This window comes from Ranitomeya variabilis, chromosome 6, assembly GCF_051348905.1.
Source record: "Ranitomeya variabilis isolate aRanVar5 chromosome 6, aRanVar5.hap1, whole genome shotgun sequence".
NCBI classification, from domain to species: domain Eukaryota; kingdom Metazoa; phylum Chordata; class Amphibia; order Anura; family Dendrobatidae; genus Ranitomeya; species Ranitomeya variabilis.
In genome coordinates this window covers 429,656,388-429,670,592 of record NC_135237.1, presented here as the reverse complement: position 1 = coordinate 429,670,592, position 14,205 = coordinate 429,656,388, and positions in this window count along the sequence as shown.

Below are 14,205 nucleotides of genomic sequence, written 5' to 3'. Positions count from 1 at the left end.
ACACAAGGGAGCGGCAGATACCGTTAGTAGGCCCGAAGCAAACTAGTAGGCCAAATGCAGTTTACTATCTGATACTATAGGCCGAAAGCCTGAAGACTGAAGCTCAGCTTTGTACAGTGAAGGACAACACAATGGATCGGCAGACACCGTTAGTAGGCCCGAACCAAACTAGTAGGCCAAATGCAGTTTAATATCTGATACTATAGGCCGAAAGCCTGAAGACTGAAGCTCAGCTTTGTACAGTGAAGGACAACACAAGGGAGCGGCAGACAACGTTAGTAGGCCCGAACCAAACTAGTAGGCCAAATGCAGTTTAATATCTGATACTATAGGCCGACAGCCTGAAGACTGAAGCTCAGCTTTGTACAGTGGAGGACAACTGTAATGGGAGACAGACACAATAAGTAGGCCTAAATAAGTAATTAGGCAAAATGCAGTTCAAAATTGGTAAGTGGAGTACACTTGCGGCATAGCGTGGTTCAGCGGAGGAGGGCATTGTAATTAGTGGCTCTGACACACTAAGTAGGCCTAAAATAAAAAGGAAGGCTATATTCAGTTCAAAATTGGTAAAAGGAGTACACAGGTGGCATAGCTGGGTTCAGCGGTGGAGGACAACTGTTGTGAGAGTCTGACACAGTTACTAGGCCCAAATAAGTAAGTTGGCTAAATGCTGTTCTAAATTGGTAAGAGGTGTACACAGGCTGGCTAGCTTTTTACAGCGGGGGACAGTTGTAAGTGTAATGTGTGGTGCAGACAGACAGACAGACAGACAGAGGCCTACAATAAAAAAGGTGGCTAAATGCTGTTCAAAACTGCTAGCAGGACAAAACAGGCGGCCTAGCTTGTTTCAGCAGGGGACAGTTGTAATGTGTGGCACAGACAGACAGACAGACAGACAGAGGCTTACAATAAAGAAAGGTGGCTAAATGCAGTTAAAAACTTCTACCAGGACAAACCAGGCTGTTGTGTATCCGCTTTTTGGGCTCCCCTGGTGGTTGCTGGTGGTACTGGTGACTTGTTTGCACTTTGCTGCTTCTGTTCACCTGCTTCCATCAGTGTTTGGGAGTTTCCTATTTAGAATAATAATAAAACAGTGGCGCAAAGTGTCACAATTGTAAAAATCCTGCAGCGAAACCAACAATTCCCCACGAAAAAAATTGTAAAATAAAAGAAATATTATACATATATACACATGGCGTGTATAAAGGTTCGTGCTGGAAAAAACAAGTGTATCCACTAGAAGGCTGTCTGTATGAAGAGTCTGTCACACACAAATGAAAGTCTAATATAACAGTCCCAATCAAGCTGCTGCGTGACCATAGAAATACTTGTAACTCACCCACTACAATAAGGGTAACACACAGCGGCTAGTGATCCTGTCCTGCTGCAGCAGGTGTCCGTCCAAAAAAATCTTCTAGTGTAGTAAGTCCAGTAGTGAATCCAGTAGTAAATCGAAGCTTCTGACTGCCCCGGCCGAAAGCAGTCACAGTTCACCGGGTAACGAGTCAAGGCGGTGGTCCAGCTAAACCGACGCCGCGTGTGAAGCGAACAGTGCGCACAGCGACGGTCGACGCCGCGTGTGAAGCGAACAGTGCGCACAGCGACGGGCAGTCAGAAGCTTCGATTTACTACTGGATTCACTACTGGACTTACTACACTAGAAGATTTTTTTGGACGGACACCTGCTGCAGCAGGACAGGATCACTAGCCGCTGTGTGTTACCCTTATTGTAGTGGGTGAGTTACAAGTATTTCTATGGTCACGCAGCAGCTTGATTGGGACTGTTATATTAGACTTTCATTTGTGTGTGACAGACTCTTCATACAGACAGCCTTCTAGTGGATACACTTGTTTTTTCCAGCGCGAACCTTTATACACGCCATGTGTATAGAGTTTCCTATTTAGCCTTGCTCTCCAGTCATTTCCTTGCCGGTCATCATTGTAACCAGAGCCTTCGGTTGCATGTTCCTGCTACTAGTCTGCTGATCAGCTAAGTGGACTTTGTCCTTTTGTTTTGTACCTTTTGTCCAGTTTGCAGTTTTTGTAATTCTCTGTAGCTGGAAGCTCTTGCGGGCTGAAATTGCCACTCCTGTGTCATGAGTTGACACAGGAGTCTTAAAGTAATTTCAGGATGGTTTTTGAAAGGGTTTTCAGTTGACCGTGAAGTCCTCTTTTGTATCCTTCTGCTATCTAGTAAGTGGACCTCTCTTTGCTAAATCTACTTTCATACTGTGCATGTCTTTTCCTCTTAATTCACCGTTATTACATGTGGGGGGCTGCTATCATCTTTTGGGGGATTTCCCTAGAGGTAAGCCAGGTCTGTTTCTTCCTCTACCAGGCGTAGTTAGTCCTCCGGCTGGCGCGTGGCATATAGGAAGCCGTAGGTATGCTCCCTGGCTACTGTTAGTTGTGTGGTAGATTTAGCTCACGGTCAACTCGAGTTTCCATCACCCGAGAGCTCGTTCGTTACTTATATGTTTCTTACGTTCCCTTGCCATTGGGAACCATGACAGTATGACCGGCCAGTGTTAAACTTATTGGCAGAAGAAAGGAGAGAAAAAAGAAGTCTGTAATTGTTTTTTTTTTTTCTTCCCTTTTTCCTCTATGCTTGCTCCATAGTTGGATCAGTTATATTTCAGCTTTAATTACAGCCTTTGCCTTTCTCTCCTTATAATCCTTGAATGCCTCTGAGCTCACCTGTTTAAAGATGGATCCTCAGAGTTTGGCTGCAGGTTTAAATAATCTTGCTACGAAGGTTCAAAATTTACAAGATTTTGTTATACATGCTACTATTTCTGAACCTAAAATCCCTACACCAGAGGTGTTTTCCGGAGATAGATCTCGGTTTTTGAATTTCAAATATAATTGTAAATTATTCCTTTCTCTCAGACCTCACTCCTCAGGAGATCCTGTCCAGCAGGTTAAGATTGTAATCTCTTTGCTGCGAGGTGACCCTCAAAATTGGGCATTTTCATTGGCACCAGGGGATCCTGCGTTGCTCAATGTGGATGCGTTTTTCCTGGCTTTAGGGTTGCTTTATGAGGAACCTAATTTGGAGATTCAAGCTGAAAAAGCTTTGATAGCCCTATCTCAAGGGCAAGATGAAGCGGAGATATACTGCCAAAAATTTCGTAGGTGGTCTGTGCTTACTCAGTGGAATGAGTGCGCCTTAGCGGCAAATTTCAGAGAGGGCCTTTCTGATGCCGTTAAAGATGTTATGGTCGGGTTCCCTGCGCCTACAGGTCTGAATGAGTCCATGACAATGGCAATTCAGATTGATCGGCGTTTGCGGGAGCGCAAACCCGTGCACCATTTGGCGGTATCTTCTGAACAGACGCCAGAGAAAATGCAATGTGACAGAGTTATGTCCAGAAGCGAGCGGCAGAATTATAGGCGTAAAAATGGGTTATGCTTCTATTGTGGTGATTCTGCTCATGTTATATCGGCATGCTCTAAGCGTACTAGGAAGGTTGACAAGTCCATTTCAATTGGCACTTTACAGTCCAAATTTATTTTGTCTGTAACCTTGATTTGTTCATTATCAGTTATTACCGTGGATGCCTATGTGGACTCTGGCGCCGCTCTGAGTCTTATGGACTGGTCCTTTGCCAGGCGCTGTGGGTTTGATTTAGAGCCTCTGGAAGTCCCTATACCTCTGAAGGGTATTGATTCTACACCTTTGGCTTGTAATAAACCACAGTTCTGGAAGCAAGTGACTATGCGTATGACTCCAGACCATCAGGAGGTGATTCGCTTCCTTGTGTTGTACAATTTACATGATGTTTTGGTGCTTGGATTACCATGGTTACAGTCTCATAACCCAGTCCTTGACTGGAAGGCTATGTCTGTGTTAAGCTGGGGATGTCGGGGGGCTCATGGGGACACTCCTATGGTGTCCATTTCGTCATCTATTCCATCTGAGATTCCGGCATTTTTGTCTGATTATCGTGATATTTTTGAAGAGCCTAAGATTGGTTCACTCCCTCCTCACAGGGATTGTGATTGCGCCATAGATCTGATTCCTGGCAGTAAATTTCCAAAGGGTCGTTTGTTTAACCTATCTGTACCTGAACATGCTGCTATGCGCGAGTATATTAAGGAGTCCCTGGAAAAGGGACATATTCGTCCTTCTTCATCACCTTTAGGAGCCGGTTTTTTCTTTGTCTCTAAAAAGGATGGCTCTCTGAGGCCTTGTATTGATTATCGTCTCCTGAATAAAATTACAGTCAAATATCAGTATCCGTTGCCTTTGCTGACTGATTTGTTTGCTCGCATAAGGGGGGCTAAGTGGTTCTCTAAGATTGATCTTCGTGGGGCGTATAATTTGGTGCGAATTAAGCAGGGGGATGAGTGGAAGACCGCATTTAATACGCCTGAGGGCCATTTTGAGTATTTGGTAATGCCTTTCGGCCTTTCTAATGCACCTTCTGTCTTTCAGTCCTTAATGCATGATATTTTCCGTGAATATTTGGATAAATTTATGATTGTGTACTTGGATGATATTTTGATTTTTTCTGATGACTGGGAGTCTCATGTTCAGCAGGTCAGGAGGGTTTTTCAGGTTTTGCGGGAGAATTCTTTGTGTGTAAAGGGTTCGAAGTGTGTTTTTGGGGTTCAAAAAATTTCATTTTTGGGGTATATTTTTTCCCCTTCTTCTATTGAGATGGACCCTGTCAAGGTTCGGGCTATTTACGACTGGACGCAGCCTACTTCTCTGAAGAGTCTCCAGAAATTCTTGGGCTTTGCTAATTTTTATCGTCGATTTATAGCTGGTTTTTCTGGCGTTGCTAAACCTCTGACGGATTTGACTAAAAAGGGTGCTGATGTTGCCAATTGGTCCCCTGCTGCCGTGGAGGCCTTTCGGGAGCTTAAGCGCCGCTTTTTGTCTGCCCCTGTGTTGCGCCAGCCTGATGTTTCTCTTCCCTTTCAGGTTGAGGTCGATGCTTCCGAGATCGGCGCGGGGGCGGTTTTGTCGCAGAAAAGTTCCGACTGCTCAGTGATGAGACCTTGTGCATTCTTTTCGCGAAAATTTTCGGCCGCCGAGCGAAACTATGATGTTGGTAATCGGGAGCTTTTGGCCATGAAGTGGGCATTTGAGGAGTGGCGTCATTGGCTTGAGGGTGCCAGACATCAGGTGGTAGTTTTGACTGATCACAAGAATTTAATTTATTTGGAGTCTGCCAGGCGCCTGAATCCTAGACAGGCACGTTGGTCGTTGTTCTTTTCCTGGTTTAATTTTGTGGTCTCGTACTTACCGGGTTCTAGGAATGTGAAAGCAGATGCTCTTTCTAGGAGTTTTGAGCCTGACTCTCCTGGGAATTCTGAACCTGCTGGTGTCCTTAAGGATGGAGTGGTTTTGTCTGCTGTCTCTCCAGATTTGCGACGTGCTTTGCAAGAATTTCAGGCGGATAGACCTGATCGTTGTCCGTCTGGTAGACTGTTTGTTCCTGACGAGTGGACCACTAGAGTCATCTCGGAAGTTCATTCTTCTACTCTGGCAGGTCATCCGGGAATTTTTGGCACCAGAGATTTGGTGGCTAGATCCTTCTGGTGGCCTTCCCTGTCTCGAGATGTGCGTGTTTTTGTGCAGTCTTGCGATGTGTGTGCTCGGGCCAAGCCTTGTTGTTCTAGGGCTAGTGGGTTGTTGTTGCCCTTGCCTATTCCGAAGAGGCCTTGGACGCACATCTCTATGGACTTTATCTCGGATCTCCCTGTTTCTCAGAAGATGTCTGTCATCTGGGTGGTGTGTGACCGTTTTTCTAAAATGGTTCATTTGGTGCCTGTTATGGTTCTCAATGGCAAGAGAACATAGCCCAGCATACATAGGAACTAGCTCTTGGAAGGATGGAAACTTAAACTGACCATGAACTAAACCTGCCGCACAACTAACAGTAGCCGGGTAGCGTAGCCTGCGTTTTATCCCTAGACGCCCAGCGCCGGCCGGAGGACTAACTAATCCTGGCAGAGGAAAATATAGTCCTGGCTCACCTCTAGAGAAATTTCCCCGAAAGGCAGACAGAGGCCCCCACATATATTGGCGGTGATTTAAGATGAAAATGACAAACGTAGTATGAAAATAGGTTTAGCAAAATCGAGGTCCGCTTACTAGATAGCTGGAAGACAGAAAGGGTACTTTCATGGTCAGCTGAAAACCCTATCAATACACCATCCTGAAATTACTTTAAGACTCTAGTATTAACTCATAACATCAGAGTGGCAATTTCAGATCACAAGAGCTTTCCAGACACAGAAACGAAACTGCAGCTGTGAACTGGAACAAAATGCAAAAAACAAACAAGGACAAAAGTCCGACTTAGCTGGAAGTTGTCTGGTAGCAGGAACATGCACAGAAAGGCTTCTGATTACAATGTTGACCGGCATGGAAGTGACAGAGGAGCAAGGTTAAATAGCGACTCCCACATCCTGATGGGAACAGGTGAACAGAGGGGATGATGCACACAAGTTCAATTCCACCAGTGGCCACCGGGGGAGCCCAAAATCCAATTTCACAACAGGTGCCATTGCCTAAGTTGCCTTCCTCATCTGAGTTGGTCCCTCTGTTTTTTCAAAATGTGGTTCGCTTGCATGGTATTCCGGAAAACATCGTTTCTGACAGGGGTACCCAGTTCGTGTCTAGATTTTGGCGGGCAGTCTGTGCCAGGTTGGGCATTGATTTGTCCTTTTCGTCTGCATTCCATCCTCAGACCAATGGCCAGACGGAGCGAACTAATCAAACTTTGGAGACTTATTTGAGGTGTTTTGTGTCTGTGGATCAGGATGATTGGGTTGCCTTTCTGCCGTTGGCGGAGTTTGCTCTTAATAATCGGGCTAGTTCTGCCACTTTGGTTTCTCCTTTCTTTTGCAATTCAGGGTTTCATCCGCGTTTTTCATCTGGTCAGGTTGAATCTTCGGATTGTCCTGGAGTGGATGCGGTGGTGGATCGGTTGCATCGGATTTGGGGACAAGTGGTGGATAATTTGGAATTGTCCCAGGAGAGGACTCAGCAGTTTGCTAACCGTCGTCGTCGTGTTGGTCCCCACCTTCGCGTTGGGGACTTGGTGTGGTTGTCTTCCCGTTTTGTCCCTATGAGGGTTTCTTCTCCCAAATTTAAGCCTCGGTTCATCGGTCCTTATAGGATTTTGGAGATTCTTAACCCTGTTTCCTTTCGTTTGGACCTCCCGGCATCTTTCGCTGTCCATAATGTGTTCCATCGGTCGTTGTTGCGGAGATATGAGGTACCGGTGGTTCCTTCTACTGAACCTCCTGCTCCTGTGCTGGTGGAGGGTGAATTGGAGTACATCGTAGAGAAGATCTTGGACTCCCGTATTTCCAGACGGAGACTTCAATATCTGGTTAAATGGAAAGGCTATGGTCAGGAAGATAATTCTTGGGTAACTGCCTCTGATGTTCATGCCTCGGATTTGGTTCGTGCCTTTCATAGGGCTCATCCAGATCGCCCTGGCGGTTCTTGTGAGGGTTCGGTGCCCCCTCCTTAAGGGGAGGGTACTGTTGTGTATCCGCTTTTTGGGCTCCCCTGGTGGTTGCTGGTGGTACTGGTGACTTGTTTGCACTTTGCTGCTTCTGTTCACCTGCTTCCATCAGTGTTTGGGAGTTTCCTATTTAGCCTTGCTCTCCAGTCATTTCCTTGCCGGTCATCATTGTAACCAGAGCCTTCGGTTGCATGTTCCTGCTACTAGTCTGCTGATCAGCTAAGTGGACTTTGTCCTTTTGTTTTGTACCTTTTGTCCAGTTTGCAGTTTTTGTAATTCTCTGTAGCTGGAAGCTCTTGCGGGCTGAAATTGCCACTCCTGTGTCATGAGTTGACACAGGAGTCTTAAAGTAATTTCAGGATGGTTTTTGAAAGGGTTTTCAGTTGACCGTGAAGTCCTCTTTTGTATCCTTCTGCTATCTAGTAAGTGGACCTCTCTTTGCTAAATCTACTTTCATACTGTGTATGTCTTTTCCTCTTAATTCACCGTTATTACATGTGGGGGGCTGCTATCATCTTTTGGGGGATTTCCCTAGAGGTAAGCCAGGTCTGTTTCTTCCTCTACCAGGCGTAGTTAGTCCTCCGGCTGGCGTGTGGCATATAGGAAGCCGTAGGTATGCTCCCTGGCTACTGTTAGTTGTGTGGTAGATTTAGCTCACGGTCAACTCGAGTTTCCATCACCCGAGAGCTCGTTCATTACTTATATGTTTCTTACGTTCCCTTGCCATTGGGAACCATGACACCAGGCAGCCTAGCTTGTTTCAGCGTGGGAGGACAACTGTTATGAGAGGCTTACACAGTTACTAGGCACAAATAAGTAAGTAGGCTAAATGCAGTTCAAAATTGGTAACAGGAGTACACAAGCGGCATAGCTTTGTTCAGTGGAGGACAACTGTAAGGAGTGGACTGGCTGAGACAGACACAGGTAGTAGGCCTACAATAGAAAGTAGGCTCTATGCAATTTAAATTAGGCTACAGGGGTACACAGGCAGCATTGGTGTAGTCAGCGGAGGACGATTTCAAGGAGGGACCGCAGACAGACTTCCTAGGCCTAAAATAATAAAGCAGGCTCTATGCGGTTTAAATTAGGCTACAGGGGTACACAGGCAGCATTGGTGTGGTCAGCGGAGCACGATTGCAAGGAGGGACCGCAGACAGACTTCCTAGGCCTAAAATAATAAAACAGGCTCTATGCGGTTTAAATTAGGCTACAGGGGTACACAGGCAGCATTGGTGTGGTCAGGAGGGTGTTATGGACCTGGTGGTTAGGAGCACCCGGAATGACCTGATGAGTAAACTAGTAATCGGAACAAGCTCTGGGAAAGTGGGAACTCTGCTGACCGCAAACAATACTCCTATCACACACACTAGAAATAGCCGTGGAGCGTACCTAACTCTCCCTAGACGCCTCTTCACAGCCTAAGAGCTAACTACCCCTAAAGATAGAAATAGTAGCCTACCTTGCCTCAGAGAAATTCCCCAAAGTAAAGGTAGCCCCCCACAAATATTAACTGTGAGTTAAGAGGGAAGTGACAAACACAGGAATGAAACAGATTTTAGCAAAAGAGGCCAGACTTCACTAAATAGTCAGAGGATAGAAAAGGGAACTATGCGGTCAGCACAAAAGACTACAAAAAACCACGCAGAGTAAGCAAAAAGGCTCCCCACACCGACTCACGGTGTGGAGGTGCCACTCTGCAGAGCTTCCAGCTAGCAAGGGAATATCATGATAGCAAGCTGGACTAGAAATTAGCAGTACTAAGAAATATATTCAGGAAGCAGTAACAACTAGGGTTGAGCGAAACGGGTCGATCATTTTCAAAAGTCGCCGACTTTTGGCTAAGTCGGCGTCTCATGAAACCCGATCCGACCCCTGTGCTTGTCGGCCATGCGGTACGCGACTTTCGCGCCAAAGTCGCGTTTCAATGACGCGAAAAGCGCCATTTCTCAGCCAATGAAGGTGAACGCAGAGTGTGGGCAGCGTGATGACATAGATCCTGGTCCCCACCATCTTAGAGAAGGGCATTGCAGTGATTGGCTTGCTGTCTGCGGCGTCACAGGGGCTATAAAGGGGCGTTCCCGCCGACCGCCATCTTACTGCTGCTGATCTGAGCTTAGGGACAGGTTGCTGCCGCTTCGTCAGAAGCAGGGAGAGCGTTAGGCAGGGTCCACTAACCACCAAACCGCTTGTGCTGCAGCGATTTCCACTGTCCAACACCACCTTCGGTGTGCAGGGACTGTGGAAGCTATTTTTTTTTTTTTTCCCCTCAGCGCTGTAGCTCATTGGGCTGCCCTAGAAGGCTCCGTGATAGCTGTATTGCTGTGTGTACGCCACTGTGGAAACCAACTGCTTTTTTCAAAGCACATATCCTCTTGTTCCTTCCTTTCTGCACAGCTATCTTTTTTGTTTGTCCACACTTTTTATTTAATTTGTGCATCAGTCCACTCCTATTGCTGCCTGCCATACCTGGCTTACATTACTGCAGGGAGATAGTAATTGTAGGACAGTTTTTTTTTTTTGTTTGTTTTTTTTTGTGGGAGATTAAGATTGGCATTTCTGCTACAGTGCCATCCCTGTGTGTGCCATCTCTCACTGAGTGGGCCATAGAAAGCCTATTTATTTTTTCCGTGATTTGTGTTCTAAAATCTACCTCAACACAAAAACACTACATCAATCAGTGGGAGAAAAATATTGGCCTCAGTCAGGGCTTGTGTGCCACTGCTGTGTGTGCTATCTCTCATTCAGTGGGCTATAGCAAGCCTATTTTTTTTTTTTTTTTAATATTATTTGGTTTCTAAAGTCTCCCTGAAAAAAAAAAAAAAAACCTAAAAAAACAGTGGGAGAGTAATATTGCCCTTTCAGCTTGTGTGCCAGTCTTGACTCCTGGGTGTGCCACCTCTCTCCCTCTCATTCAGTGGGCCATAGAAAGCCTATTTATTTTTTTTTTTAAATATTATTGGGTTTCTAAAGTCTCCCTTAAAAAACAAAAAATACATAAAAAAACAGTGGGAGAGTAATATTGCCCTTTCAGCTTGTGTGCCAGTCTTGACTCCTGGGTGTGCCACCTCTCTCCCTTTCATTCAGTGGGCCATAGAAAGCCTATTTATTTTTTCCGTGATTTGTGTTCTAAATTCTACCTCAACACAAAAACACTACATCAATCAGTGGGAGAAAAATATTGGCCTCAGTCAGGGCTTGTGTGCCACTGCTGTGTGTGCTATCTCTCATTCAGTGGGCTATAGCAAGCCTATTTTTTTTTTTTTTTTTAATATTATTTGGTTTCTAAAGTCTCCCTGAAAAAAAAAAAAAAAACATACAAAAAACAGTGGGAGAGTAATATTGCCCTTTCAGCTTGTGTGCCAGTCTTGACTCCTGGGTGTGCCACCTCTCTCCCTTTCATTCAGTGGGCCATAGAAAGCCTATTTTTTTTTTTTTTTAAATATTATTGGGTTTCTAAAGTCTCCCTTAAAAAACAAAAAATACATAAAAAAACAGTGGGAGAGTAATATTGCCCTTTCAGCTTGTGTGCCAGTCTTGACTCCTGGGTGTGCCACCTCTCTCTCTCATTCAGTGGGCCATAGAAAGGCTATTTTTTTTTTGGTTTTTTTAATATTATTTGGTTTCTAAAGTCTCCCTGAAAAAAAAAAAAAAAACATACAAAAAACAGTGGGAGAGTAATATTGCCCTTTCAGCTTGTGTGCCAGTCTTGACTCCTGGGTGTGCCACCTCTCTCCCTTTCATTCAGTGGGCCATAGAAAGCCTATTTATTTTTTTTTTTAAATATTATTGGGTTTCTAAAGTCTCCCTTAAAAAACAAAAAATACATAAAAAAACAGTGGGAGAGTAATATTGCCCTTTCAGCTTGTGTGCCAGTCTTGACTCCTGGGTGTGCCACCTCTCTCTCTCATTCAGTGGGCCATAGAAAGGCTATTTTTTTTTGGTTTTTTTAATATTATTTGGTTTCTAAAGTCTCCCTGAAAAAAAAAAAAAAAACATACAAAAAACAGTGGGAGAGTAATATTGCCCTTTCAGCTTGTGTGCCAGTCTTGACTCCTGGGTGTGCCACCTCTCTCCCTTTCATTCAGTGGGCCATAGAAAGCCTATTTATTTTTTCCGTGATTTGTGTTCTAAATTCTACCTGAACACAAAAACACTACATCAATCAGTGGGAGAAAAATATTGGCCTCAGTCAGGGCTTGTGTGCCACTGCTGTGTGTGCTATCTCTCATTCAGTGGGCTATAGCAAGCCTATTTTTTTTTTTTTTTTTTTTAATATTATTTGGTTTCTAAAGTCTCCCTGAAAAAAAAAAAAAAAACATACAAAAAACAGTGGGAGAGTAATATTGCCCTTTCAGCTTGTGTGCCAGTCTTGACTCCTGGGTGTGCCACCTCTCTCCCTTTCATTCAGTGGGCCATAGAAAGCCTATTTATTTATTTTTTTAAATATTATTGGGTTTCTAAAGTCTCCCTTAAAAAACAAAAAATACATAAAAAAACAGTGGGAGAGTAATATTGCCCTTTCAGCTTGTGTGCCAGTCTTGACTCCTGGGTGTGCCACCTCTCTCTCTCATTCAGTGGGCCATAGAAAGGCTATTTTTTTTTTGGTTTTTTTAATATTATTTGGTTTCTAAAGTCTCCCTGAAAAAAAAAAAAAAAACATACAAAAAACAGTGGGAGAGTAATATTGCCCTTTCAGCTTGTGTGCCAGTCTTGACTCCTGGGTGTGCCACCTCTCTCCCTTTCATTCAGTGGGCCATAGAAAGCCTATTTATTTTTTCCGTGATTTGTGTTCTAAATTCTACCTGAACACAAAAACACTACATCAATCAGTGGGAGAAAAATATTGGCCTCAGTCAGGGCTTGTGTGCCACTGCTGTGTGTGCTATCTCTCATTCAGTGGGCTATAGCAAGCCTATTTTTTTTTTTTTTTTTTAATATTATTTGGTTTCTAAAGTCTCCCTGAAAAAAAAAAAAAAAACATACAAAAAACAGTGGGAGAGTAATATTGCCCTTTCAGCTTGTGTGCCAGTCTTGACTCCTGGGTGTGCCACCTCTCTCCCTTTCATTCAGTGGGCCATAGAAAGCCTATTTATTTTTTTTTTTAAATATTATTGGGTTTCTAAAGTCTCCCTTAAAAAACAAAAAATACATAAAAAAACAGTGGGAGAGTAATATTGCCCTTTCAGCTTGTGTGCCAGTCTTGACTCCTGGGTGTGCCACCTCTCTCTCTCATTCAGTGGGCCATAGAAAGGCTATTTTTTTTTTTGGTTTTTTTAATATTATTTGGTTTCTAAAGTCTCCCTGAAAAAAAAAAAAAAAACATACAAAAAACAGTGGGAGAGTAATATTGCCCTTTCAGCTTGTGTGCCAGTCTTGACTCCTGGGTGTGCCACCTCTCTCCCTTTCATTCAGTGGGCCATAGAAAGCCTATTTATTTATTTTTTAAAATATTATTGGGTTTCTAAAGTCTCCCTGAAAAAAAAAAAAACATAAATTAGGTGGGAGATTAATATTGACATTAGTGCTTGAGTGACAGTCCTGCGTGTGTGTCATCTCTGTGATTTTGTGCCACAGAAAACAGAGTGTGTAACATTGTGCCTGATTTTCCTTGTGGTCTCACCAACCTGTTAAGGGATATTGAAATCATACTGAAGTTATAGCTCACCGTGTAAGTTGTTTGACAGCAACAAATAAAGTTACTTTGGTTAAGATTTTAAAACAATGAGGAAGTCTGGTGCAAGAGGTCGTCGTGGGCGTTCATTGTCAGCTGGTAATGATGGTAGTGGTAGTGGAGCATCAGGTGGTCGTGGGGATAAAAATATTCCACCTAAGTCTGGAGCTGTGGAGCCAGTTTCGTCGTCAGGCTACACAAGGCCTCGAACGCTCTCTTTTCTGGGAGTAGGAAAACCGCTTTTAAAGGCGGAGCAGCAACAGCAAGTTTTGGCTTACATTGCAGACTCAGCCTCTAGCTCTTTTGCCTCCTCTTCCGAAACTGGTAAATGTAAAAGCAGCGCGTCGCTTGTGGATGTTCACGGTCAGGGACAAGTCGCTTCCTTGTCCTCCTCAGCAAAAACTACAACAAGAGAGAAGGATGCAGCAGGCGACACAACGGGTCACTCCATGGAGCTCTTTACACATACCGTCCCTGGCTTAGAAAGTGAAACATTTAACAGGCCATGCCCATTACAAGTATATTCTGACATGGAGTGCACTGATGCACAGCCACAGCCAGAGTACTATGCTGCTCCTTTGACTCAGACCACCACATTGCCCTCTCAGGGTACAGATCCACAATCAGACCCTGATGAGACTATGTTGCCCCGCCACGAACGCTATACCACCGACCGACACAGTGACACAGACGAAGTTGCACACGAGCTCGAAGAGGAGGTAATAGATGACCCAGTTATTGACCCCGATTGGCAGCCATTGGGGGAACAGGGTGCAGGCGGCAGTAGTTCAGAAGCGGAGGTGGAGGAGGGGCCGCAGCAGGCATCAACATCGCAACAGGTTCCATCTGCCGGGCCCGTATCTGGCCCAAAACGCGTGTCAAAGCCAAAACCTGTTGGAGCACAGCGTTGCCATCCGGTTAAAGCTCAGTCTGCAATCCCTGAAAAGGGATCCGAGTCTAGGAAGAGTGCAGTCTGGCATTTTTTTAAACAACATCCAACTGATCAGCGCAAAGTCATCTGTCAAAAATGTTCAACTAGCTTAA